Source organism: Prionailurus bengalensis, chromosome X (genome assembly GCF_016509475.1).
Source record: "Prionailurus bengalensis isolate Pbe53 chromosome X, Fcat_Pben_1.1_paternal_pri, whole genome shotgun sequence".
In the NCBI taxonomy this organism is placed as follows: Eukaryota; Metazoa; Chordata; class Mammalia; order Carnivora; family Felidae; genus Prionailurus; species Prionailurus bengalensis.
The window spans coordinates 98,581,393-98,607,954 of NC_057361.1; the positions used below are offsets into that span (position 1 = coordinate 98,581,393).

The 26,562-nt window shown below is 49.9% G+C and overlaps 1 protein-coding gene and 1 long non-coding RNA gene across 2 annotated transcripts in view; both read right to left on the reverse strand.

Annotated features, from left to right (window-relative positions):
* Positions 1-3,868: 3,868 nt before the first annotated feature.
* LOC122477886 lies at positions 3,869-8,665 on the reverse strand. Its single transcript, XR_006295779.1, has 2 exons — positions 7,439-8,665; positions 3,869-4,095 (listed from the first exon to the last, which is right to left on the reverse strand). It is a non-coding gene; the product is annotated as an uncharacterized LOC122477886 (long non-coding RNA).
* An 8,030-nt stretch (positions 8,666-16,695) lies between these two features.
* The window catches only part of STEEP1 (STING1 ER exit protein 1), a 41,528-nt gene continuing 31,661 nt past the window's right edge, over positions 16,696-26,562 (reverse strand). The window contains exon 9 of the transcript XR_006295780.1: positions 16,696-16,787. The gene's annotated coding sequence lies outside the window, so the exon portion shown is untranslated. The remainder of the gene's footprint in view (positions 16,788-26,562) is intronic.

Consider the following 26,562-nt stretch of genomic DNA (forward strand, 5'->3'; position numbering starts at 1 on the left):
TACGGGTCTGGAAGCAATGTCACCTACAGTGAGTCACAGGGCCGCAGGGCTGAGAGACGTCAAAGGTGTTATGCCCAGCGAGTTCCCGGGAGAGGGACTGGCTTCCGAGGAAGAGCGACAATGGAGGGAAGACCGGCCCATTGCGGGCTGAACAGGGAGCGGCATGGGGGTAACTTGCTGAGCCCCTGTTATGTTGGGGGGGGCACACTTCACACTGGAGGGACAAAGGTGAATGGGGCCATTGGAGGGCGCGGGCTTGCAGGACTGTGGAGGGGGACTGTGGAGGGACTCTCCGGGGGGCGACAGGACGGGGGTGGGGAAGAGAGACTGGTGTCTTGTGAAGAATTACCACGGAAGGCCAAAAAGCCTCCTTCAGGGTCCGGGGAGGGTCAGAACCCACCCGCCCAGAGCAGAAACGCGGGGCTCTGTCGTCTCTTCGGGTCAGAGGTCTCAGAGGGGAGAACGGGAGCCACTTCTACAGCTCCACTCCTAGTTCCCTCTCCCCCGTTTCCGGTTTCTGCCTCCCTTCTGGAAGGAAGCTCAGACCACATCCTGGGAGATGTGAGCCCTCTCCCTCTGGGAAGTCGTCGATGGCTCTACCCCCGAGAGACCCTGAGAAGGAAGCTTCCATCCAGCCGTCAGGCCACTTGAGACCCTCCCTTCCCCAGGCTAATAATGCCTTCCTCTGGACACTCTTTCTTCTGGGCGGTCCCTTCAGTGACCCAGCCCCCATCTTTTCTGGAAGCCACTTTCCTCAAATCCTGGGAATCCCCTCTAGGCACACTACCCCACTCGGGGACTTCCCCTGACTTCCTCATTGGCGTCAAAACTGACTTCTCGCCTCACATTCCTTCCTTTTTGCCCAGGAAAATTCGATGCCAGGAGGACAAATCGGAGAAGCTCAAGGGGGAGCTAGCTGATATGGCAGCACATGTCCCGAGAACTGACTGAAGTACGGGGACCTTTGGGCACCTACAGCTTGAGGGAAAGATGCGTTTGGGCAGGTGGGCCTTCTCCCTGCTGCTCTGGGCACATCGTTCGGGGCTGGTTCAAGGACAGGGCTGAGGACAGTGCAGTAGGGCTGCAGCTCGAGGAGACGGTGGCCTGACCTAACGTCTTGACAGGGAGCGCAGCTGGCTTGATGACCCAAAAATGTGCAGGATAGAGCAGGTTCTGACTCGGTGACCCGGGACGGTGTGGAGGTGTGGGGTGAGGGAGGGCCCAGCTTTCCCGACTGGCCAAGTAGGTGAGGGGCAGTGCTATTTCTTGAGGAAGGGATCGTGGGACAGGACGGACCGTGGGCTTGAGGGGGAAGGAGAGGACGATAAGCGTAGGCCATGTGAAATTTCAACCGCCTGTGGGGCATCCAGGTGCCACGTGGACTGGGGGGTCTGGAGCACAGGAGCGAAGTCTGGTCTAGAAACAAAGTTTTAATATTTTTTTTAATGTTTATTTACTTATTTCGAATTTTTTTTTTTTAACGTTTATTTTTGAGACAATGCGAGAGACAGAGTGCAAGCGGCGGTGGGGCAGAGGGAGACCCAGAATCCGAAGCGGGCTCCGGGCTCCGAGCTGTCAGCCCGGAGCCCCACGTGGGCCTCCAACTCAGGAACCGTGAGATCATGACCTGAGCCGAAGTCGGACGCTTAACCGACTGAGCTGCTCAGGCGCCCCCTATCTATTTATCTTGAGGGAGTGTGTGTGTGTGTGTGTGTGTGCACAAGTGCGCAAGGGAGGGGCAGAGAGGTGGGGGGAGAGGGAATCCCAAGCAGGTTCCACCCTGTCAGCGCGGAGCCCGAGGCGGGGCTCAAACTCACCAACTGGGAGATCATGACCTGAGCCCAGAGATCAAGAGTCAGATGCTTAACACACACGCACACACGCACACACACACAACACGGACGCCAGAACTTCCAAGCTGGTACACTCACAGGGGCCGGCATCCCAGGGCACGTTAACAGAAGGTGTGGATGTGCTCCTTGGAGAGGACAGGCATGGACCCTCCCTGAGCAGGGACTTTACGATGCCCCCTTGTCAGCCTGTGAACGGGGTTGTCCGAAGGCGTTTGCTGGAGGACGCGTGTGGATGCCGGTGCGCGTGCTGGCCAGGGCACGGGGGTGGGGGTGCTGGGCGTGGAGCGGACCGCTTGTAAACCTGTCCAGTTGGATCCCTCCCCGCTGCGAGTGTACTGAGCCGGCGATGTCTGCGTCCTCCCTCTGGTCACTTCCCATCCCGCGTAGGGCAGGGAATGGCGGCGCCCGGCCTCTCCGATGCACAGGATGTTCTCGGGCCGGTGCCAAGAAGGAGCAATCGCTCCCAGTCAGGACTTCGGCCAGCAGCTTCCTTGGTGGGGGGGCGGGGGGAGCCGCACACGGGGAGGTGGGGGTGAAGGTGACTTTCCTGTTAGGCTGGAAGGAAAACAGTTGGCATCTGAACTTCCCGGTTACAGAACAGCTAGCGGGTGAGAACCTGTGTGTGCGTGGGGGCGGGGGCGGAGGTGGGGGGCGGGGTTTGCCCTCCCCGCCCCTGCCACCAAGCGTCCGCAACAATCAAGGACGCTCCTTGTACACGCTGGGAAAATGAGTGTTTCCACACAGGCCTCCACACTGTGCTTCTGTTTCACCAGGGAGAAATCTTGAATGTCCGCCAGGCTTGTACTCATTGATTCATTCGGTCCCCGCGGGCCGGTCCTTGTACTGAGCGCGGGGCGGGGTGGGGCTGGGGCCCGGGCCCTTGGGCAGCTGCCAGCCTAGGTGCAAACACAGGGTCCCCATTCGCGCGGTTCATCCCAGCATGGCCCAACTGTACGGAGCCGTCGGACCTGATAAGTTGCCTGGGCGGTGGCCTGGAGAGCAGAGGCACCTGGAAAGAAACAGGGTTGATCCGTGGCCAGCGCGCAGAGGATGGCCCAGAACGCAGGGCGGGCTTTCCCCAGAGGGAGTCATATTCCACAAGAGCCCCAAAGTCACTGCCACCGTCTCCTGCCGAAAGACGAATGGGCCCCGGATGTAGACTCCAAGAGCAGACAGGAGACCACCCGCAGGCTCTGGCTGACATCCTGGAGGCAGGAGCGAAGGGGTGCCCCCCCCCCCCCCAGCGCCGCCTCGTCTCCAGCGTCACCAGCCTTTCTGGAAAGTCTTCAGCAATAAATTACAGCCTAGGAGTAGAGCCAAATGGACAGAAGGCTGAGCCCAAGCTCCCCTGCCCTCACCGCTTCATCCCTCCTTTTCCTCTTAGTCTTGAGTGCTTGCCAGATGTGCCTTCCGGAGTCACTGTGAGTGTCCCTGGCTGTCTTCCACCTCTGCTTTTTTTTTTTTTTCAGGCAGAAAGAGGCCACCCAGCCATGGAAAAGCCACCGTTGTCACTCTCTCCAGTGCCTTCATTCAAGGTGGCCGCTAGGGTTAGCTCTGGAACCCGGGAGCTCCCCAGCTGTGGTGGTGGGCTGGGAGGTCCTCGAATTAATGGCAGAGGGGAGTGGGAGAAGGGATGAGGGTCATTCAGGACCTGGAAATCTAGCCAGGCCCAGGGAGCTGGCTCCTCCTGGCCCATGGGAGCCAAATGCCACCTTGTCACAAATGTGAGCTGGTTGTTAAGGTTATAAAGAAATATAGGTAATAGGGGCACCTGGGGGGCTCGGTCGGTTAAGCGTCCGACTTCAGCTCGGGTCACGATCTCGCGGTCTGTGAGTTTGAGCCCCGCGTGGGGCTCTGTGCTGATGGCTCAGAGCCTGGAGCCTGCTTCCGATGCTGTGTCTCCCTCTCTCTCTGCCCCTCCCCTGCTCATGCTCTGTCTCTCTCTGTCTCAAAAAATAAATAAAAACGTTAAAAAAAATTAAAAACTAGGTAATAAATAGCCACAAACTCATCACTCCCTAACCATTTTTACTCTATTTTACTGTGACCCGTACACGTGAGGTGACAATCTCCCACATCCGGGCGGCTGAAATACCGTATGACAGTGGGCAGTTGCACATCTCTTCCCAATGTCACGGTGAGGCTGGGGACTTGCAATCAGCCATGCGCTGGGTACTCGTAATGCAGAGATCGGTAAATGCTCTTAATCAGGCTTCGATTCATTGTTGTTGTTGTTGATTTTCTAGACCGGAGAAAGTGAGGGGGAAAATGTTAATCATGCAGATCAAACTCAACAGTGAGTCAAGCCTGCAACTGTCACATTGCGAAAGATACCAGATAATGAGGAAATCATCTTCTAGTATCTGAAAGCCAGTATCCTACTCGCGAAAGACGTTGGTCTCCTCGAGGATGAATTAATGAAGTTGTGACATAGGTCTTTGTTGTCTCACACAGAAAGGAAAAGATCAACCAATATTCACGTCAGAACCGCTGGGGCGCCCGGGGGGGCTCAGCCAGTGAAGCGTCCCCCTCTTGATCTCGGCTCAGGTCTTGATCTCAGGGCGGTGAGAGGCCCAGCCTCACGTTGGGCCCAAGTTGGGCCCTTTCTTGGCCCTTCGTTGGGCTCGGCGTCAGGCTCCAAGCCAGGCTCCGTGCCGGGCATGAAGCCTACTTAAAAAAAAAAAAAAAGAACTACGCTTGCTCATCAATAGCAACCACAAGTTTACGGAGGCAAGAGTCTGGCAAAAATCACCAAAAGCGTTCTGTGAGAATCAGTTAGCTACTAATTAACAATATTAAAAGTATATTAATATCCATAAATGTTATTAATCAAATTTGACAATAAATGTATAAAATTATTTTATTTTTTTAAGTTTATTTCTTTTGAGAGAGAGGGAGAGAGAGAATCCCTAAGAAGGCTCTGCCTAAGAAGGCACGGTCAGCACAGAGCTGGACGTGGAACTCGAACTCCCGAACCATGAGATCATGACCTGAGTCAAAATCTAGAGTCGGACGTTTAACTGACTGAGTCCCCCAGGCATCCTTATTTTATTTTATTTTATTTTATTTTATTTTATAGAAAGAGAGAGAGCGAGCGTGCATGCAGGGGAGATGGGCAGAGGGATAGAGGGAGAGAATCTCAAGCACACTCCATGCTCAGTGTGGAACCCCACACGGGGCTCGATCCCCCAACTCTGGGATCATGACCTGAGTCAAAAATCAAGAGTCAGGCACTCAACCGATGGAGCCACCCAGGCATCCCTAAAATTAATTTCTTAATAATCAATAACTTAATAATATTGTGTTTTCACTATTATATGTAATGTGTGTGCCACATACTTTATGCCAGTAAAATTTATAAATAACTTAGCTACATGTATACATGCATACACTTCTCCCCAGAGAGCAGGTCGTTAAACATTTACCAACGCTCCACTGGTTAAGCCCAAGGCTCAGAAGTACTTTGGCATCAGAAACCCAAGTTTCAAAGGTCCGAGAGGTACTCTAACGCTAACTAAAACGCCGTAGAGGACGGACACGTGACTAAGAATCATGTATGTGTCTTTTGAAAAAACCAACTGGATGGGGATCCCACTAGGCTATCAGGTCCGTGAAGGTGGGTAGAGACTTTGCCCTTCTCATTCACCTGGTTGCCACCTGGCTTGTAGAAGGTGCTTAGTCAACTCTTCTTGAAAAAAAAAAAAAAAATGAATGGTTCTCGGGCACCTGGCCGGCTCGGTCGGTAGAGCATGTGACTCTTGATCTCGGGGTTGTGAGTTCGAGCCCTATGTTGGGTGCAGAAGTTACTTAAAAAAAAATAAAATCTTATAGAACAAAACAAAACAAAACAAAACCAACCCCGAATAGTTCTTCGCTAACTTTGATCTAACTTCCTCACAATAGTGCCCAGAGATGGCCCCGACAGGAAACCCAGGCCTGTGGTCCACAGCCTAGAACATCCCCTCTCCACGGGTTCCTTGCTTCACCCTCAGTCTGGCCCTGGAAGGACTCTGGCTCTAGCCTGTCATGTTGGCACCTGACAGGAAGGTCCACGGCTTTGCTTCCTGGACGCTGGCTCTGTAGAAGGTAGCCTAAGCTAGCTTGGTGCCTCCACCACCCGACAAACTCCTTTGGCCTAGCTGCCAACTGTGCCCATAAGGACAGAACGAAAGGAAATTGGGGCCCAGGGCAGAGAGGAGAGGCAATGAGGGAAGTCCAGCAAAGGACATCCCAAATGGGAAGCCATTTGGCTTGGGGGGGGGGGGGCGACATAGACCAGTCTCCTGACTAGAAACCTACGAAAATTGAAAAAAAACAATTTTTTTAATGTTTATTTATTTTTGAGAGACCGAGTGTGAGTGGGGGAGGGGCAGAGAGAGAGAGGGAGACACAGAATCCGAAGCAGGCTCCGGAGCAGAGCCCGACACGGGGCTCAACCCCCCCCGAACGGTGAGATGGTGACCTGAGCCGATGTCGGGACGCTCAACCAGCTGAGCCCCCGGGGCGCCCTGGGAAATTTCTAATTCTCCCTACCACTTGGTGGCTGTGAGACCTTTGACAAGTCACGTTGCCTCTCCGATCCTCAGTTGGCTAATGCAGGAAATGATCTCCAGGGGCTCTTCTAGACCTCCTTCATCAGCTTTGCTGGCTGGGGGCCGCTGGTGGTACAGATGCCTGCAATCTAGGGGGTGATTCTGATGTACCAGAAGATGGCATCACGTGACGCTAGGGAGAGGCGTGTTTTTAAGAAAAGGATTGCTCTACAGGAGGAAGCAAAAGTGTGTGGAAAACGTTCCAGTTGATGGGGCGGACCGAACAGAAACGCAGCAGCATCGGACAAATTCATGGCTACGTTCATGACTAAACTCAACGAAGTGGATACATTCCTGGGCTAAAAGGACTCGAGGGTCTTCTTATCCCCTGAAGCCCTTGTCTGAGTCTGAGGAACCGGGGCCTCACCCACAGTGAGGCATTTCCATACGCTTGTGTTCTCCCGTCCTTCAAATGCCCGGGCTCGAGTCCTTGCTGCGGCACATGCGTGCCCTCCCCTCCTCCCCACATCCTGAAACCACCACCCAAAGGCGGGCAAGGTGACCTGCAACGTGAAGCCCAGCGGCTTCCAGAGAGCAGACGGGAAGCTTCTTCTGGGCTCCGCCTCCCCGGCCGCACCCCCCCACTTCCTGTCCCCAACTGCAGTGTGGGCTCAACTCGGGAGGAGTGTAAGCCTCTTGCTCTGCCTGTATTTTATGATGCTGTGGAAAACAGAGTGCTGGCATGTAAAAAAAATTTTTTTAATGTTTTCATGTTTGAGGCAGAGCATGAGCGGGGGAGGGGCAGAGAGAGAGAGAGGGAGACGCAGAATCCGAAGCAGGCTCCAGGCTCTGAGCTGTCAGCACAGAGCCCGACGCGGGGTTCGAACTCACGGACCGTGAGATCATGACCTGAGCCGAAGTCACACGCTCAACCGACTGAGCCACCCAGGCGCCCCTACAGGATTTTTGTTTTTAATGTTTACTTTTGAGAGAGATCGAGAGCACGAGCAGGGGAGGGGCAGAGAGAGAGGGAGACAAAGGATCAGAACTCACAAAGGGTGGGACTTGAACTCACAAACGGTGACATCACGACCAGAGCCGAAGTCGGATGCTCAACCGACGGAGCCACCCAGGCGCCCCCAGGCTGGCATTTTTCAACCCCACCTCCACACTGCAGATATGAGTGGAGCCTTCCCCCAGTGGTTTTTCCTCCTGCTTCCGTTCGGCATGCCTCCAACTGCCTATTTCGAGTCCAGATTCATGGCCTGACCTTCAAAGAGAAGGTATCCGTGATTCAACACTTGCTATGTGCCAGGCACTGAATCCAAGCGGCGTCACATGACCTGAAGCTAGTGGCTAGCCTAGGTGAAGCTTGGCAGTATTTGTCAAAGGAGTGAAGAGGTCCTCAGAATCATCCTGAAAGGCGTTTTTCTTCCTTGTTCTACCAATTAGGAGACTGACCCATAGGGAAGCGAAGTAACCCGTCCAAGGTCACGGTTGATAGAAAGAGGAAGAGTCGGGATCCAAACCCAGGTCTGGCTCCAAATCTTGGACGTGCTACGTTACATATGGTTCTTCAAGTCTCTCCCGCTCTCGACCTCCCCCACCCGGGAAGGTTCTGGCCGGACAGACCCAGCCCTGTGATATTTTTGGTTCCAGTTATTCCCGTGGAAACGGCTGCGGCTCTTCGGGCAGGGGGCGTATGTGCCAGCTGCCTCGGCTACAGGCACTGCCCAGCACAGAGGACTGCTGGCATCCGGAGGACTGGCCAGAAGCGAAGGCGTGGCCCGTGGGAACTTCCCCAGCCTTCCTGGGGTAAGCACGCCATTGGCCAGTCACAACCCCAGGCGTGTCGGGGAGGAGGCACTTCCAGGACGTTCCTTCGAGGCAGCAGCGGTGCAGCCTGGAGGCGGGGCGGCGATGGGGGGATGGCTCCACCTTCCATTCTGTGGGCCTCGGCTCCCACGGAACCTACTGACCCCTTGTGGGCACAGTGTAAATGCACTGGTGGCCGGACAGCCTCAGAGGGCTTGTCCCTCAGCCGGTTGCCCTCCCAGAGGCTGGGCTTTCTCGATTTCCCGTTCTTAGGAAGCCAGTTACCCTTGCCAGATTTGTCTGTGACAGCGCTGTGGCAGGTAGGTCTTTTGACCTTGCTGCGCCTTGGTTTCTTCCCCTGTAAAGTGGGGATTAAAAAAAAAAAAAAAAAAGCCCCTGCCGTATTTTAAGACAGGAGAAAAAGCTTAAAAAAAAAAATTTAATGTTTATTTATTTTCAAGAGAGAGCGCACAGGGGAGGGGCAGAGAGAGAGGGAGACACAGAATGCGAAGCAGGCTCCAAGCTGAGCTGTCAGCGCAGAGCCTGACGCGGGGCTCGAGCTCATGGAACCGTGAGATGGTGACCTGAGCCGAAACGAAGAGTCAGATGCTTAACTGAGCCACCCAGGCGCCCCGGTACCTGACCAGAACTACTAGATAGCATTGAACAGGATTGATCAACCTTTTTCATGTCACGGCACGCGCAGAAAATATTTGTCTAGCACACGGGGATAAGAAGGAAGAGGCTTCTTGTGACCAGAGCTGCCCCGGGCTCAGCCCAGCTACCCCCAAAGGCCAAGGGCACCGACAACGCTGCGTCCCTGGAATCCTTTTCGCGGCGCCTGGGGTGGCTCACGCTGCCGGATGCACAAGTGGTGCAGGAAGCGGCGGTGAGCCTTGTTGGGATTTGCTTTCCCCACTTTGCCTCACAGTCAACCAGCACAGGGCTTGGGTGGGGGGCCCGGCTCTCAGAGACACAGGGAGGGGGGAATGGTCACCGAGGGGGGGGGAGGAGGGCAGGGGTCTTCTCCAGCCGGCTGTGGCCACAGGCAGCACTCTGAAGGTTTGGGCTCACTTGTGCCTCTTGGGTAATGCAGAAAGGCGAGGAGACCACAGGCACCCCCCCGCCCCGGCCTCTGGGGGGCAAAAGCAGACTGCATTTCGGGATAACCGGGTGTGTCAGCCGCCAAAGCCAGGGGGTCTAGCGGGAGCAAACCTGTGAATGGTTGGTATCTGCCTTCTGCCTCCTCTCAAGCTTCTTGTTCTCTCTTCTCCTCCGGCTGCCCCCTCGCGCCTCATTGACCCATCCATCCCCAAAGCCCTTAATAAGGGGCAACTAGCTGCCAGCCAACCCCCCGCCCCCCCATGCCAGGTACCGGGACCACGGGATGGAGCTGTTGGCTTCAAGGAACTCAGTCTGGTAGGAAGAGAGACCCGGAAAGAGAGGCAGTGAGGAAGGTGCCACACGGCCAACGGATGTCTGTAAAAAGAGGGGAGATGCGGGGGCTGGAGATAGCCTCGAAGAGCCGGGAAAGTTTGCAAGGACCCTTGCCAAGTAAATGGGGGGGCGGGGGAGGGAAGGGTAACGGGGGGGGGGTAATGAGGCGGCTTTCCAGAGAGGACATGTACAAAGGAGGCATTGAGACATGGGAGAATGAGGCATGTTCACAGCAGTTTAAGCAGCCCAGCTGTGCCAGGATATAGAGCTCTAGGTGGGGGTGGGGAGGGGGTGATGGAGTCAGGCAGGCGGCAGCCAGATCCGAGAGGTGCCAATTTAGAGAGTTTTTACTTCATTCTGAAGGCAACAGGGGGCCACTGAGGCATTTCGAACAGGGGAGCACCATGGTCCAAATGACCAAGAACCACCGCTCTGGCAGCAGAGGGGGCGGGGGCGGGTGTCAGGGCAGAGAGACTGCTGAGGACGCTGTTGCAGTCTTCTGGGCTATATGGGTCGACAGCTGGAACCGGGGGCGCCTGGGGGGCTCAGTCGGTTGAGCGCCCGACTTCGGCTCAGGCCACGATATCACGGTTCGTGAGTTCGAGCCCCGCGTCGGGCTCTGTGCTGACAGTGCTCACGCGTGCGTGCTCGCTCTCTCCCCAAATAAACAAATAAACTAAAACAACAACAACAACAACAAAGCTTGAACGAGGCCATGGTCAGTGAGGGCACAAAGGAGAGGTTCGAGAACGTTCGAGAAAGTGGGATCCACAGAACATGATCATTGTTGAGAAGCAGGTGACAAGGGAGAGAGGTCATGCCAAGAACAGTGCCAGTTTTCTGGCTTGAGTCACTGGGGACACTGGTGGTGCCACTCAGTGAGGTGGGAACACAGGGAGGACACAGGCTGGGGTGGAGATGAGAGCCGTTGTGGATATGGGGGCTGTGAGGTCCTCGTGGGCCATCGAGGTGGGAGTGTCTTTTTTTTTTTTTAATTTTTATAACTTATCTATTTACACAGAATTCTAAGTTGAAAACTATCATTTCGCTTAACCCTTTGAACAACTGTGTGAGCGAGGCATGGATGCTAGACTACATCAGCCCCATCTTGTAGGCAAGAGTGGAAACATTTTTCCTGTATTTAGTGTAAAGATGTGGGAACATCTAATAGCCACTTGGATATCAAAGTGCTATCACCCAGCAGCAGAGGTCTGGGCTGGAGATACGATGGACACCTTCAGCAGATGGGGGTAGTTGGAGCCGGGGTCATGAGTAAGAAGAGAAGAGGGCTGGGGCGCCTGGGTGGCTCAGTCGGTTGAGCGTCCGACTCTCGGTTTCGGCTCAGGTCATGATGTCACGGTTCATGGGTTTGAGCCCCGAGTCAGGCTCTGTGCTGACAGTGCAGACCCTGCTTGGGATTCTCTCTCCGTCTCTCTCTCTGCCCCTCCCTCACTTGCACACTCTTTCTCTCTCTCTCAAAATAAATAACTAAACTTTTTTTATTTTATTTTTTAACGTTTTATTTATTTTTGAGACAGGGAGAGACAGAGATGAACGGGGGAGGGGCAGAGAGAGAGAGGGAGACACAGAATCGGAAACAGGCTCCGGGCTCTGAGCCGTCAGCCCAGAGCCCGACGCGGGGCTCGAACTCACGGACAGTGAGATCGTGACCTGAGCCGAAGTCGGACGCTCAACCGACTGAGCCACCCAGGCGCCCCAACTTTTTTTAAATGATAATGATAAATTTAAGAAAAGAAGAAGAAGGCTAAGGGCGGGGCTCTGGAGATCACAGCATTCCAGGAATGTAAAGAAAGTGGAGGGAGCCAAGCGTCCTAGAAATGAAGAGGGGAGAGAACGGCCATCAGACTGTACTGTGCCGAGAAGCTTAGACTGTGGAGGCCAAGAAAGAACAGAAGCTGGAAGGGGGCTCTGTGCCAAAGGAGGTGTTTGTTGAGATATTTGTTCCAGTTTCCATGCGGAGGGGAAGTGATGGGTGGGGGGCGGCCGAAGCTTCGGGAAAGAGAGAGGCTATGAGTGATGGAGCAAGGCTCAAGGGGAGGGAAGGTGGATTGGACCTGAGCACACGGGGGAAGCGGGAAGCGGGTCTCAGCCTTGGGCAGGATGCGGGGCGGTTGGGGCAGGAGAAGAGGGCATGGCAGGTCGGGTTTGCTGAGAAGCCAGCTCTGAAATAAAGATCAGCATGTTTATTAGGGAGTGCTCCTGGGACCACCAGCCATGGAAGGGAAGGAAGGGGAGCAGGGTGGGGGAAGGAGATGTTGGGCTGCAGTGCAGGTTCGAGAAAGGCCTCGGGCAGCCCCATGAGGAGCTCTGAAGCCAGGAGTTGGGACCGGGGGGTTGGGCCTCTACACCCCCCTCAGCCGTCCCGTTGGGTGCGGCCGCCCTGGGGAGGGGGCACGCCCTTGGGCAGAGCGGCTTTTTTCAGCTGAGCCAATCCCCAAAGGGGTCTGAGAGCTGAGGGGCCGTCTGCCAAAGGCCTGGAGTCCTTCAGGCCCGAAGGGGGTCCCGGAAGCACAGACAGTGCCCACTGCAGAGAGGAAGGGGGCGCTATTGCATTTGAGTTGAATCAGCGGACCAGCTGGTGACACTGAGGAGGCGCTGACCAAGGGACACAGCACAGGATTGCCAAGTGGCGTTGGGGGTCTCAGTTAAAGCTAGAAGACGAAGCATTTCGGCAGGCCCAAATAGTGTTCAGATTTCAAGGTCCCTCATCCTTGGCCACATGGATCTGTCCTCTCTCCCTTGGATTAGTTTGTACCCGGGAACGTGTGTATTATTTAGAGAAGGCGCTGTGTTCCTGAATTCCCCAACTTTTTACCTAAAACCACTTCCTAAACAGGACTCAGATCCAGGGGGGTTGGTACATAAGCCCTGGTTTTGCTGTGACACTTGCGTGTGTTCATGGCGGCAATCTAGCTCCCAGGCGAACACAACTATGCGGAGGTTACATGGGATAAAAACCGATCAGAAAAACTGTTTCAGAGCTGACAACGAAGAAAAAAACACTTGCCTACGAGCAGGCGGATGAAAATCACGGGGCTCAGGATTAAACCTCATGAGCAGGCGCGGCTCTAAAAGGGAGCAAGTGACAAAGGAAAACTAATTATAAAGGCACAAAGGAAAAACCATTGAGACAGTGAGGAAATATAGTTCAAGTGGCTCACCAGGTACTAGAAAGGTGAAAGACAAGTAAACTGCCCAATTAAACAGGCTTTGAGAATCCACACAGGAAATTACCTGGATGATGGTTCAAAAACAATGCCTTGCTGTTCTGAGAAGAAAGGGTCCCCGCGGGCGGGCGGGCGGGGATGGGGGGGGTGGGGGGGGTGTCAGTTTAGAATCAGTTGCCCTCTTGGCCTAAAGCGCGGGCAAGGTTGCCCACTGTGCCCCACTCAGGAAAACAGCTGGACACCCATGAGTGAGGAGCGACAACTCTTTTGACTGGCGGTAGCAGTGTGGCTCCTGGGAAAGAACCCCCGAAACATCCCATCGAAGAAGAAATTTGTTGGCGGGAGGGGGTGGGCCTCACTCTGCTTCTCTGCACGGGTTTGCCGCTGGGCGTACATTTTAACAAAGGCTTTGTTGCTCCAGCTACGAGGGACTCTCATGGCATCAACGTTAGGGGGAGCTACTCAGGAGGGGTCACCTTGTGCCCTAAAATCAGTCTAGATGCAAGGGGAGTCAGTCCTGCTTCCAGCCCTACCTTAGGGGAGAGGCGGGACCACCTACAGCTTCCAGGGGCAGATCCCTGCTAGCAAATCTCATTTTATAGCTCGTGCCACCAGCCTGCCCGCCGGGCGCGAATTCTGGGAGCTCTAACTATTGTGCCCTGCCCCGCACCCCCAATCCCAGACACACACACCACAGGTGGCTTTCTGAATCTCCAGCGATAATACCTACCTTACCATGGGGGCACCTGGGGGGCTCAGTCGGTGAAGCGTCTGACTCCTGATCTTAGCTCAGGTCTTGATCTCAGGGTGGTAAGTTCAAACCTCGCACTGGGCTCTCTGCTGGGCATGAAGCCTACTTCAAACAAACAAACAAACAAACCTGTGGAGCACCTGGGTGGCTCAGCCGGTTAAGCGTCCGACTTCGGCTCAGGTCATGATCTCGCGGTTCGTGGGTTCGAGCCCCGCGTCGGGCTCTGTGCTGACAGCTCGGAGCCTGGAGCCTGCTTCGGATTCTCTGTCTCCCTCTCTCTCTCTCTCTCTCTGCCCCTCCCCTACTCACTCTCTGTCTCTCTCTCCAAAATAAACATTTAAAAAAATACCTACCGGGGCGCCTGGGTGGCTCAGTCAGTTGAGCGTCCGACTTCGGCTCAGGTCATGATCTCACGGTCTGTGAGTTCGAGCCCCCTATGGAGCTCTGGGCTGATGGCTCAGAGCCTGGAGCCTGCTTCCGATTCTGCGTCTCCCTCTCTCTCTGCCCCTTCCCTGCTCATGCTCTGTCTCTCTCTGTCTCAAAAATAAATAAAAAAAACATTAAAAAAAATTAAAAAAAAAATACCTACCTTACCATGTTCCAGATAATCTACTAGGGGCTTTGCCTTCTTTTTTCCCCTGAAGAACCCTATAAAGTAGGTATAGCTGTTATCCCCACTTTAAAGAGGAGGACATTGATGCAATGAGGTAAAGTGGTTTGCTTATTCCGTGAGCATTTGGAGTACCAGACCAGCGGTGATTCCTGACCCTTCTTTTTTTTTAATGTTTATTTTTGAGAGAGCGCAATCAGGAGAGGGGCAGAGAGAGGGGGACAGAGGACCTGAAGCAAGCTCTGCACTGACAGGCTGACACCAAAAAGCCCGACGTGGGGCCCGAACTCACGAACCATGAGGTCACGACCCGAGCCGAAGTCAGAAGCTCCACCGACTGAGCCACCCAGGGGGCCCCCAACCATTCTTTCTTCACGGGCCCCTCTGGTGAAATCAGTGGTTTCCCCTTCACAGAAAAAAATGCGCCTCTCTCGCGGGCGCACAAAACATTTAATTTCAAGGAGTTCAGGGATGTGGCCGAGGCCTGTGAGATTCGCATTTGAGCTCAGGACAGGTGGGGGCGACCACGTCTGCAGTTCGTTCAGGAAGCAACAGGTAGTATTTGGCATTTGTTTTGTTACGGAGCCCTGACCATCCACCCGGCACCTGTTCTAAGCACTTTACAAATATTAGCTCACTTGGGGCACGCCTGGCTGGCTCAGTCCGTTGAGCGTCCGACTTCGGCTCGAGTTTATGATCTCGCGGTTCGTGAGTTCGAGCCCCGCGTCGGGCTCTGTGCTGACAGCTCGGGGCCTGGAGCCTGCTTTGGAATCTGTGTCTCCCCCTCTCTCTGCCCCTCCCCTGCTCATGCTCTGTCTCTCAAAAAATAAATAAACGTTAAATAGCTCACTTAACGCTCCTAATGCCACATGAGATGGGACCACTGTTGTCTCCACCTGACAGATGGGGAACCCGAAGCACAGGGGAGATGAAGCGACTTGCCCGAAGTCGTACAGCCAGGGCATCGCCATGCTCTGCAGGGAGTGGGATCAGGGGCTGGGCCGTGAGTGGCAGGGACACGGTCCCTGCCTCCCAGGTGCTGACATTGTAGTGGCCCCCAGCGGGTCAATGGACCATCGCAACGCGTTATGGTGTATTCCTCCCTCCGGCGGGGAGGCTGTGGCTTGTGCTCCGGAGCGGGGCCGAGGGTTCCGGGCTCCAGGGCGGCAGCCAAGAGCTTGCAGGGACTCCCTTCTCAGGCCCAGGACCAAAGTAGCCAGACGGAGGGAGGGGAAACCTTTTCTGGTTGCGGGACCTCCCGTTCCGCTCCCGCTCTGCAGCCTGGAAACCAAACAGCTGGGAGTGAGGCTCCCCTCAGGCACTCCGGGAGCGGAGGAAGCAAGCTAGTGTCCTCACTCCTGTCTGGGGTATCAGAGCAGGGTGGGGTCCCTACAGACCTGCCTCTTCCTTGCTCTCTCCCTGCAGAGACAGCGAGCTCCCTGAGGGAAAGCCCTAGGCTTGCCTGTGTCTCCATCATCCTGGCACTCAGTATGTGTTTCCTTCATTCATTCACTGAACCGATGTTTATTGAGCATCTACTATGTTACCTGGATCTCTACTAGGCTCGGGAATCAACAGTGACCTCCCCCCCCAATCCCTCTCTAACTGAGCTTACATTACAGTGGGAGGGCCACACAATAAACAAAACGAGCAACAAAAATATAGAGGGTCTTACAGGAAATCTGAAGCAAGGAAGGAGGATAGGAAGTATGGGGAAGTGAGGAAATCTTATTTTATTTTTTTAAGTTTATTTTGAGAGAGAGAGAGCAAGCGAGCGAGCATGGGAGGGGCAGAGAGAGAGAGAGAGAGAGAGGGAGAGAGATCCCAAGCAGGCTCTGTACCGTCAACTCAGAGCCTGACACAGGGCTCAAACTCACGAACCTCGAGATCATGACCTGAGCTGAAACCAAGGGTCAGACGCTCAACTGACTGGGCTATCCCGGTGCTCCGGAAGTGATTCCTCACTTTTAGGTAGAAAAAAGCTATCCCTTTTAGACAGAAGGGACAGCAAGGACTTCTCTGAGAAGAGGACGCTGAAGTCAGGACCTGAAGCAGGTGAGGGAGCAGGCCATGCAGATACCTGGGGGAAGAGTGTTCCAGGCAGAGGAACAGCAAATGCGGAGGCCTCAGTCAGGAATGTGCCGGGCATCTGTGAGAACCAGGGAGGAGACCACAGTGGCTGGAGCGCAGTGAGTCGAGGGGGATCGTAGTAGGAGTCGCGGGGTCAGAACGCACAAACAAGTAGTGGAGATCCGTGTGTGGTGGCCCGGAGCAGGGGAACCAAAGTGGAAGCTCTCCAGATCCTGCTGGGACTTTCCCCCACAGGAAAGTCGGGGGGGGGGGGCAGGCCCCACAGGAAAGTCTATTAATAATCATTCTCTCCCTTCCATTCCAAAGGCATGACTGGATGCCCTGCCCCACCCCCAACCCCCAACCCCCCAGCCCCCCAGCCCCCAGCCGCCCCCGGGAGGACAGGCAGGGGCTTCCCGGAAGCTCCTCCTCCTTCCCAGGCTGGGATCGGGACTGACCTGGCAGGTGCAAGCGGGGGACTGAGAAGGGACCTTTAGGGGCGCCTGGCCCGGCTCAGTCGGTAGAGCATGCCTAAACAAAGCAAAAACAAAACAAAACAAGGACTCAATTCCCTTGTCCTTTCGGACGCTAAGAGGGCGGGCAGGATGGGCTGGGGCCACCTGTTCCCTCTGGTCATCCTGAGAGAAAAGCACCTTTCAGTCAGCGTCTTTAAACAGCCAATTCTCTTTCAAAGTCCTACTGTCCCCCTTCCCTCCCTCGCTCTGGTTCTGCCTTCAGAGGCAAGGAGAGCTGGCCTTGCCCTCCTTTGGGGGCATCGGTGTCTGAGGCCTGTGGCCGGCACTGTCCCCCAGAGACTCCCAAGTCAAACCCCCTCTCTTATCTAGAAGAGGACGTGTGGTTCTCTGGAGATTCTGCACACGAGCTTTACACGTTTCCGTATTACAAATATCTTTACCCACTCTGCGACTTGGCTATCGTACTCTCTTAATGGTGGTTTTTGATGAACGGAAGCTCTTAGCTTTTTTTTAATATATATATATATATATATATATATTTTTTTTTTTTAACATTTATTTATTTTGTTTTGAGACAGGGAGAAACAGAGCATGAACAGGGGAGGGTCAGAGAGAGGGAGACACAGAATCGGAAACAGGCTCCAGGCTCTGAGCTGTCAGCACCGAGCCCGACGCGGGGCTCGAACTCACGGACCGTGAGATCGTGACCTGAGCCGAAGCTGGCCGCTTAACCGACTGAGCCACCCAGGCGCCCCCGGAAGCTCTTAGCTTTAATGTAGTCACATGTGTACGTCTTTTATGGTTAGTGCTTTTTGTGTTTTGATTGAAAGGCCTTTCATTTCCCAAAGATAATGAAAACACTTTGCTATGTTGTTTTCTAGAAAAACTTTTTTATTAAAAAGTTTTTGGAGATTATTTATTTTGAGAGAGAGAGAACGAGCGCAGGGGAGGGGCAGAGAAAGAGGGAGAGAGAGAGAGAGAGAGAGAAGAGAGAATCCCAAGCAGGCCTTATGCTGTCAGCACCAAGCCCAACTTGAGGCTGGGTCCCACGAACTGTGAGATCATGAGCCAAAATCAAGGTTTGGGTGCTCAACGAACTGAGCCACCCAGGCGCCCCTGGAAGTTTCTTTTTTAAGTAAACTCTACGCCCAGTGTGGGGCTTGAACAGATGATCCCGAGATCAAGAGTCCCCTGCTCTACTGACTGAGCCAGCCATGCATCCCCTAGTCGAGAAGTTTTTTTTATCTTGCTCATGTAGATCTGTGATTTTTTGTGAATGATGTGGGAGAGTGGTCAAGTTTTCTTTTTGCCATATGGGAGATAATTGTCCTAGCAAAGTATACTGAAAAAGACGATCCTTTCCCTACGGAGGAGCAGTGGCACCTATGTTATATATCTGTTATTACCTGCGTGGGTCTGTCTCTGGACTCCCTGTTCTCTTCTGTTGGTCTATTTGCCTTCCACTGGGCCAATATCATATTGTTTTCATTACTTTCACTATATAATAAGACAATATCTACTAGACCTATCTTTCCACCTAGCTCTTGAAGAGTTCCTTGGCTATTCTAGGACGGTTTCCATAGAACTTAAATTGCCTTGCCAAGTCTTCCCCCACACATACGCACACATACAACTGTTGAGATTTTTGAATGGGGTCTCATTGAATCTGCAAATCGCTATGCAGAGAACTGACCCCTCAATGTTATCAAGGCTTCCAACCCATGAATACAGTATATCACTCCATCCATTTATTTAGATTTTCATTTTTCTCAATAATCTTTTATAGTCTTTTCTCTTTTAAAAATGTTTATTTATTCTGAGAGAGAGGGGGAGAGAGAGAGAGAGAGAGAGAGAGCGCAGGGAAGGGGCAGAGAGAGAGGGAGACAATCCTAAGCAGGCTCTGTGCTAGGAGATCTATCCCTAGGTATTTAAAAAAAAATTTTTTTTTAAATCTCTATTTATTTTTGAGAGAGAGAGAGACAGAGTGCAAGCAGGGGAGGAACAGAGAGAGGGGGAGACACAGAATCCAAAGCAGGGTCTAGGCTCCGAGCTGTCAGCACAGAGCCCGACGCGGGGCTCGAACTCACAGACTGTGAGTTCATGACTTGATCCGAAGTTGGACGCTTAACCGACTGAGCCGCCCAGGCACCCCTAAGCCTAGGTATTTTTTATGCTATTATAAGGACTTATTTATTTTTTTAAGTTTCCAAATGCTTGTTGCTTATATAGGGAAATACAATTAGCTTTCCATATTGACCACATGTCCAGCAACCTATCTAAATTCATTCGTCAATTCAAATGTTTATCCTTCATTTCTTTTGGATATTCTTTGTACACAATTGTGTTTTCTACAAATGATGACAGTGTTATTTTTTTCCTTCCCAGATCTTTAACCTTTTTGTTTCTTTTTCTTCTTTTATTGCACTAAGATTTCCAATACTCTAGTAATGGAGGGAATCCTTGTCTCATTTCCAATTTCTGGAGGCAAGCTTTTAAGTATGTAACTTGCTTTACAGTTTTTTTTATAGTTGGCTTTTATCATAATTAAGAATTTTTCGTCCATTCCTAGTCCCTTATTCCCATATGTATCCTTACAATAAATGCCTGTTCTTTAAGATAACTTGAGTATCTGTTCCTAATATCCAAAGAAGCCTGATTAAAACAATGATCATTTTGTCACTTTCAGTATTTGTTTATTGAAAAATTTTTTTCATGTTTATTTATTTTGAAAGAGCGAGAGAGAGAGAGAGAGAGAAAGAATCAGCAGGGGAGGGGCAGAGAGAGAGGGAGAGAGAAAATCCCAAGCAGGCTCTGCACTCTCAGTGCGGAAACCAACATGGGGCTGGATCTCAGAAACCTTGAGATCATGACCTGAGCCAAAATCAAGAGTCAGACACTTAACCAGCTGAACCACCCAGGCACCCCTTTTTAAAGATTTATACCTCTCCATTTTCTTAGCTCATTCCAGAATAATATTGAGTAATAGCAATGATGGCAAGCATCCCAGTCTCATTCCTGACATTAAAGAAAATGCCTCTAGAATTTCATCTAAATCCTATTTTATTATTTCTATTATTATTTGAGAGAGAGAGAGAGCATGCGCCAGTGGGGGAGAGGGGCAGAGGAAGAGGGAGAGAGAGAGAATCTTAAGCAGGCTCCACACTTAGCATGAAGCCCAACACAGGGCTCAGGCTCACGACCCTGGCATCATGACCTGAGTTGAAATAAAAAAATCAGACGCTCAACCGACTGATTGCGGTGTCCCATTTATTAATATATTTTTTTAGAACCTTAGCACATCTATATTCAGGATTTTTATATGTATATTTTTTGGTGAGACTGGTCCGGAATTGGGGAAAATGATCTCTTTCTATTCTCTGAAGGTTTAAGAACTATCTGTTCACTGAAGTTCTGCTAGGTCTCAATGACATATTCTTATCACCCAGAGATCACCACTGGTTAGTATCTCACTGCATTTCCTTCCAGATCTTCCCCGCCCCGTGTACGGGTGTGTGTGCACATGAACAGATATATAATAAACCAAATAAGATCACTCCGTCTACTGTTCTGCCAGCTGCTTTCTTCAGCCAATAACCTCCACCATTTTAACGCATTTTCATCTCATCTAATATCACATATTTCTATTTTCCCAATTGACCCTGAAATGAGCCTGACAGCTGGTTTGTCCACACCATCACCCAATCTAGAAGAAAGGCATGAATTGCATCTGGTTTGGAAAAGGAAAAATTTTAAGGTTGCTGGAGGGGTGGGGGGTGGGAGGGATGGGCTAAATGGGTGACGGGCCTTGAGGAGGACACTTTTTGGGAGGATCACTGGGTGTTATATGTGAGTGATGAGTCCTAAGTTCTAGTCCTGAAACCACTAAAAAAAACCCCTGCGAATGAAATATACAACACAACAGGTGGAAGTTCAATAAAATATTAGGAGATCTGAACATGGAAAAAGAAGAAAAGGAAAATTTTTCTAACAATTATATCTGTCTTAAAATGGAAATGGCTGTGTTGGGAAATTGTAAGACTGGAGACTTTTTTTTTTTTTGTCTAATATGTCATGATTATTTTTTAATATAATTTATTGTCCAATCGGCTCACATACAGTGTGCAAAGTGTGCTCTTGGTTTTTGGGGTAGATTCCCATGGTTCATTGCTTCCATACAACACCCAGTGCTCGTCCCAACAAGTGCCCTCCTCAATGCCCATCACCCATTTTCCCCTCTCCCCCCCCCATCCACCCTCAGTTTGTTCTCTGTATTTAACAGTGTCTTATGGTTTGCCTCCCTCCCTCTCTGTTTATAACTATTTTTCCCCCTTCCCCTCCCCCATGGTCTTCTGTGAAGTTTCTCAGGATCCACATGTGAGTGAAAACATATATCTCTCCTTCTCTGACTGACTTATTTCACTTAGCATAATACCTTCCAGTTCCATCCACGTTGCTGCAAATGGCCAGATTTCATTCTTTCTCATTGCCAAGTACTATTCCATCGTATATATAAACCACATCTTCTTTATCCGTTCATCAGTTGATGGACATTTGGGCTCTTTCCATAATTTGGCTGTTGTTGAAACTGCTGCTATAAACATTAGGGTTCAAGTGCCCCTCTGCATCAGCACTCCTGCACCCCTTGGGTAAATTCCTAGCAGTGCTATTGCTGGGTCGTAGGGTAGTTCCATTTTTAATTTTTTGAGGAACCTCCATACTATTCTCCAGAGTGGCTACATCAGGTTGCATTCCCACCAGCAGTGCAAAAGGGATCCTCTTTCTCTGCATCCTCACCAGCATCTGTTGTTTCCTGAGTTGTTAATTCTAACCACTCTGACCGGTGTGAGGTGGTATCTCAGTGTGGTTTTGATTTGTATTTCCCTGATGATGAATGACGTTGAGCATCATTTCATGTATCTGTTGGCCACCTGGGTATCTTCTTTGAAAAAGTGTCTGTTCGTGTCTTCTGCCCATTTCTCCACTGGATTGTTTTTCAGGTGTTGAGTTTGTAAGTTCTCTATAGATTTTGGATACTAACCCTTTATCTGATATGTCATTTGTAAATATCTTGTCCCATTCCGTTGGTTGCCTTTTAGTTTTGTTGATTGTTCCCTTTGCAGTGCGGAAGCTTTTTATCTTCATGAGGTCCCAATAGTTCATTTTTGCTTTTAATTCCCTTGCCTTTGGAGATGTTCCAAGTAAGAAATTGCTGTGGCTGAGGTCAGAGAGGGTTTTTTCCTGCTTTCTCCTCTAGGGTTTTGATGGTTTCCTGTCTCACATTCAGGTCCTTTATCCATTTTGACTTTATTTTTGTGAATGGTGTAAGAAAGTGGTCTAGTTTTATTCTTCTGCATGTTGCTGTCCAGTTCTCCCAGCACCATTTGTTAAAGAGACTGTCTTTTTTCCATTGGATATTCTTTCCTGCTTTGTCAAAGATTGGTTGGCCATACATTTGTGGGTCCAATTCTGGGTTCTCTATTCTATTCCATTGGTCTATGTGTCTGTTTGTGTGCCAGTACCATACTGTTTTGATGATTACAGCTTTGTAGTAGAGGCTAAAGTCTGGGATTGTGATGCCTCCCGCTTTGGTTTTCTTTTTCAATATTACTTTGGCTATTCAGGGTCTTTTGTGGTTCCATACAAATTTTAGGATGGTTTGTTCTAGCTTTGAGAAGAATGCTAGTGCAATTTTGATTGGGATTATACTGAATGTGTAGATTGTCTTGGGTAGTATTGACATTTTAACAATATTTATTCTTCCAATCCATGGGCATGTTTTTCCCTTTCTTTGTGTCTTCTTTAATTTCCTTCCTAAGTTTTCTATAGTTCTCAGCATACAGATCTTTTACATCTGTAGTTAGGTTTATTCCTAAGTATTTTATGGTTTTTGGTACAATTATAAATGGGATCAATTTCTTGATTTCTCTTTCTGTTGCTTCATTATTTGTGTATAGAAATGCAACTGATTTCTGTTCATTGATTTTGTACCCTGCGACTTTGCTGAATTCATGTATCAGTTCTACAGCCTTTGGGTGGAGCCTCTGGGGTTTTCCATGGAGAGTATCATGTCGTCTGTGAAAAGTGGAAGTTTGACTTCTTTGCCTGTTTTGATGCCTTTTATTTCGTTTTGTTGTCTGATTGCTGATGCCAGGACTTCCAACACTATGTTAAACAACAGTGGTGACAGTGGACATCCCTGTCATGTTCCTGATCTCAGGGGGAAAACTCTTTTTCCCCACTGGGATGATATTAGCTGTGGGCTTTTCATAAATGGCTTTTATGATGTTTAGGTACGGTCCTTCTATCCTTTCTGGAGGGTTTTTATTAAGAAAGGATGCTAGGGGCACCCGGGTGGCTCAGTGGGTTAAGCACCCAACTTCGGCTCAGGTCATGATCTCGCGGTTCGTGGGTTCAAGCCCCATGTAGGGCTCCGTGCTGACGGCTCAGAGCCTGTAGCCTGCTTCGGATTCTGTGTCTCCTTCTCTCTCAGCACTTCCCCCACTCATACTCTGTCTCTCTCCCTCTCAAAAAAATAAACATTAAAAATTTTTAAAAAGGATGCTATATTTTGTCAAATGCTCTTTCTGCATCGATTGGCAGGATCATGTGGTTCTTTTCTTTTATTAACGTGATGTATCACATTGATTGATTTGCGAATACTGAACCAGTCCTGCAGCCCAGGAATGAATCCCACTTGATCATGGTGAATAATTCTTTTTATATAGTGTTGAAGTCGATTTGCTAGTATCTTGTTGAGAGTTTTTGCATCCATGTTCATCAGGGATATTGACTTGTAATTCTCCTTTTTTTGGGGTCTCTGGTTTGGGAATCAAGGTAATGCTGACTTCATAGAATGAGTCCGAAAGTTTTCCTTCCGTTTCTATTTTTTGGAACAGCTTGAGAAGGATAGGTATTAACTCTGCTTTAAATGTCTGGTAGAATTCCCCTGGGAAGCTTACTTGTTGGGAGATTTTTGATAACTGATTCAATTTCTTCACTAGTTAAGGGTCTGTTCAAATTTTCTATTTCTTCCCGTTTGAGTTTGGTAGTGTGTGGGTGTCTAGGAATTTGTCCATTTCTTCCAAGTTGTCCAGTTTGTTGGCATATAATTTTTCACAGTATTCTCTGATGACTGTATTTCTGAGGAATTGGTTGTGATAAGTCCATTTTCACTCGTGATTCTATTTGGGTCCGCTCTCTCTTTTTTTTTTTTTTTTAAGAAGTCTGGCTAGGGGTTTATCAATTTTATTTATTTTTTCCAAAAAACCAGCTCTTAGTTTCATTGATCTGTTCTACTGTTTGTTTTTTATTCTATATTGTTTATTTCTGTTCTGGTCTTTATTATTCCTCTTCTACTGGCCTTGGGGTTTCTTTGTTGTTCTGCTTTCTAGGTCCTTTAGGTGCCCTGTTAGATTTTGTATTTGGGATTTTTCTTATTTCTTGAGATAGGCCTGGATTGCAATGTATTTTCCTCTTAGGACTGCCTTTGCTGCATCCCAAAGGGTTTGGACTGTCGTGTTTTCATTTTTTGTTTCTATATATTTTTTAAATTCTTCTTTAATTGCCTGGCTGACCTATTCATTCTTTGGCAGGATGTTCTTTAACCTCCTTGCACTTGGAAGCTTTCCAAACTTTTTCTCATAGCATTGTGATCTGAAGATGTGTATGGTATGATCTCAATTCTTTTATATTTATTGAGGGCTGCTTCGTGACCCGATGCGTCATCTATCTTGGAGAATATTCCATGTGCACTCAAGAAGAATGTGTATTCTGCTGTTTTGGGGTGCAAAGTTCTGAATATATCTGTCAAGTCCATCTGGTCCAGTATATCATTCAGGGCCATTATTTCTTTCTTGATTTTCTGCCTAGATGATCTGTCCATTGCTCTAAGTGGAGTATTAAAGTCCCCTGCAATTACCACATTCTTACCAATAAGATTGTTTATGTTTGTGATTGCTTTATATATTTGGGTGCTTCTGAATCGGGTGCGTAGACATTTATAATTGTTAGCTCTTCCTGATGGATAGACCCTGTAATTATTATATAATGCCCTTCTTCATCTCTTGCTACAGCCTTTAGTTTAAAGTCTAGTTTGTCTGCTATAAGTATGGCTACTCCAGCTTTCTTTTGGCTTCCAGTCGCATGATAAATAGTTCTCCATCCCCTCACTCTCAATCTAAAGGTGTCCTCAGGTCTAAAATGAGTCTCTTGTAGACAGCAAATAGATGGGTCTTGTTTTTTTATCCATTCTGATGCCCTATGTCTTTTGATTGGAGCATTTAGTGCATTTACATTCAGCGTTATTATTGAAAGATATGGATTTAGAGTCATTGTGATGTCTGTAGGTTTCATGCTTGTAGTGGTGTCTCTGGTACTTTGTGGTCCTTGAAACATTTCACTCACAAAGTCTCCCTGAGGATCTCTTGTCGGGCTGGTTTAGTGGTGATGAACTCCTTTAGTTTTTGTTTGCCTGGGAAAACCTGTATCTCTCCTTCTATTCGGAATGACTGGCTTGCTGGATAAAGGATTCTTGGCTGCGTATTTTTCCTTATCAGGACATTGAATATTTCCTGCCACTCCCTTCTAGCCTGCCAAGTTTCAGCAGATGGGTCGGCTACTACCCTTACGTGTCTACCCTTGTAGGTTAAGGCCCGTTTGTCCCTAGCTGCTTTCAGAACTCTCTCTTTATCTTTGTATTTTGCCAATTTCACTCTGTGTCGTGCAGAAAATCTATTCCTGTTAGGTCTGAACGGAGTTCTCTGTGCCTCGCGGATTTCAGTGTCTGTTTCCTTCCCCAGATTGGGGAAGTTCTCAGCTATGATTTGTTCAAGTACACCTTCTGCCCCTTTCTCTCCTTCTTCTTCTTCTGGAACTCCTATGATACAGATATTATTACATTTCACTGAGTCACTTAGTTCTCTAATGCTCCCCCTTGTGGTCCAGAATTTCTTTTTCTCAGCTTCATATTTTTCCGTAACTTTATCTTCTGTTTCGCTTATTCTCCCCTCTGCCTCTTGAATCCCGTCACTGCCTCTAGTTTATTTTGCACCTCATTTACAACAGTTTCAAATTCATCATGAGTATTTTTTAGTTCCTCGATGTCTGCAGCAATAGATTCTCTGCTGTCTTCGAGGCTTTTTTCAAGCCCAACGATTAATCTTGTGACTATCATTCCAAATCCTGGTTCATTACGTTGTTTATATCTGTTTTTTGTCAATTCTTTAGCTGTCATTTCTTGTGAGGAGAATTCTTCCGTTTCATCATTTGGGCTAGTGTTCTGTCCCTTGTGTGGTTTAAAAGCTTGTTATTTGTCTTCCACCTGCGAGCACTGCTATATTAAAGAGGGGGTAAGCCTGGAGACTTTCAAGCAAAGGCTGGACCAAATATGTGTCTGGGGGAGTGGCACAGGGAATTCCTGTATGTGGGAGGTTAGAGCTCATGATTTTTTAAGGTGTTTTCCACCCTTGAGTGATGAAGATACTAGGACTGATTTTCCACAAATTGTGTTACTGTATCACTTTTGCACTGGGTCCTTATCCCCTCCTGTCTCCTCAGGTACATTGCCCTGGTAATTCTCTCCCTCTCCTGCATTATCTCTTGGCTTTTTCCTCATCAGCATTCAAATATGCTGGTATTTCTCTCCTGTCTTGAAAATACCTACTGGGGCGCCTGGGGGGCTCAGTCGGTTGAGCGTCTGACTTCAGCTCAGGTCATGGTCTCGTGGTGCGTGAGTTCGAGCCCCACGTTGAGCTCTGTGCTGACAAACAGCTCAGAGCCTGGAGGCTGCTTCGGATTCTGTATCTCCCTCCTTCTCTCCCCCTCCCCTGCTC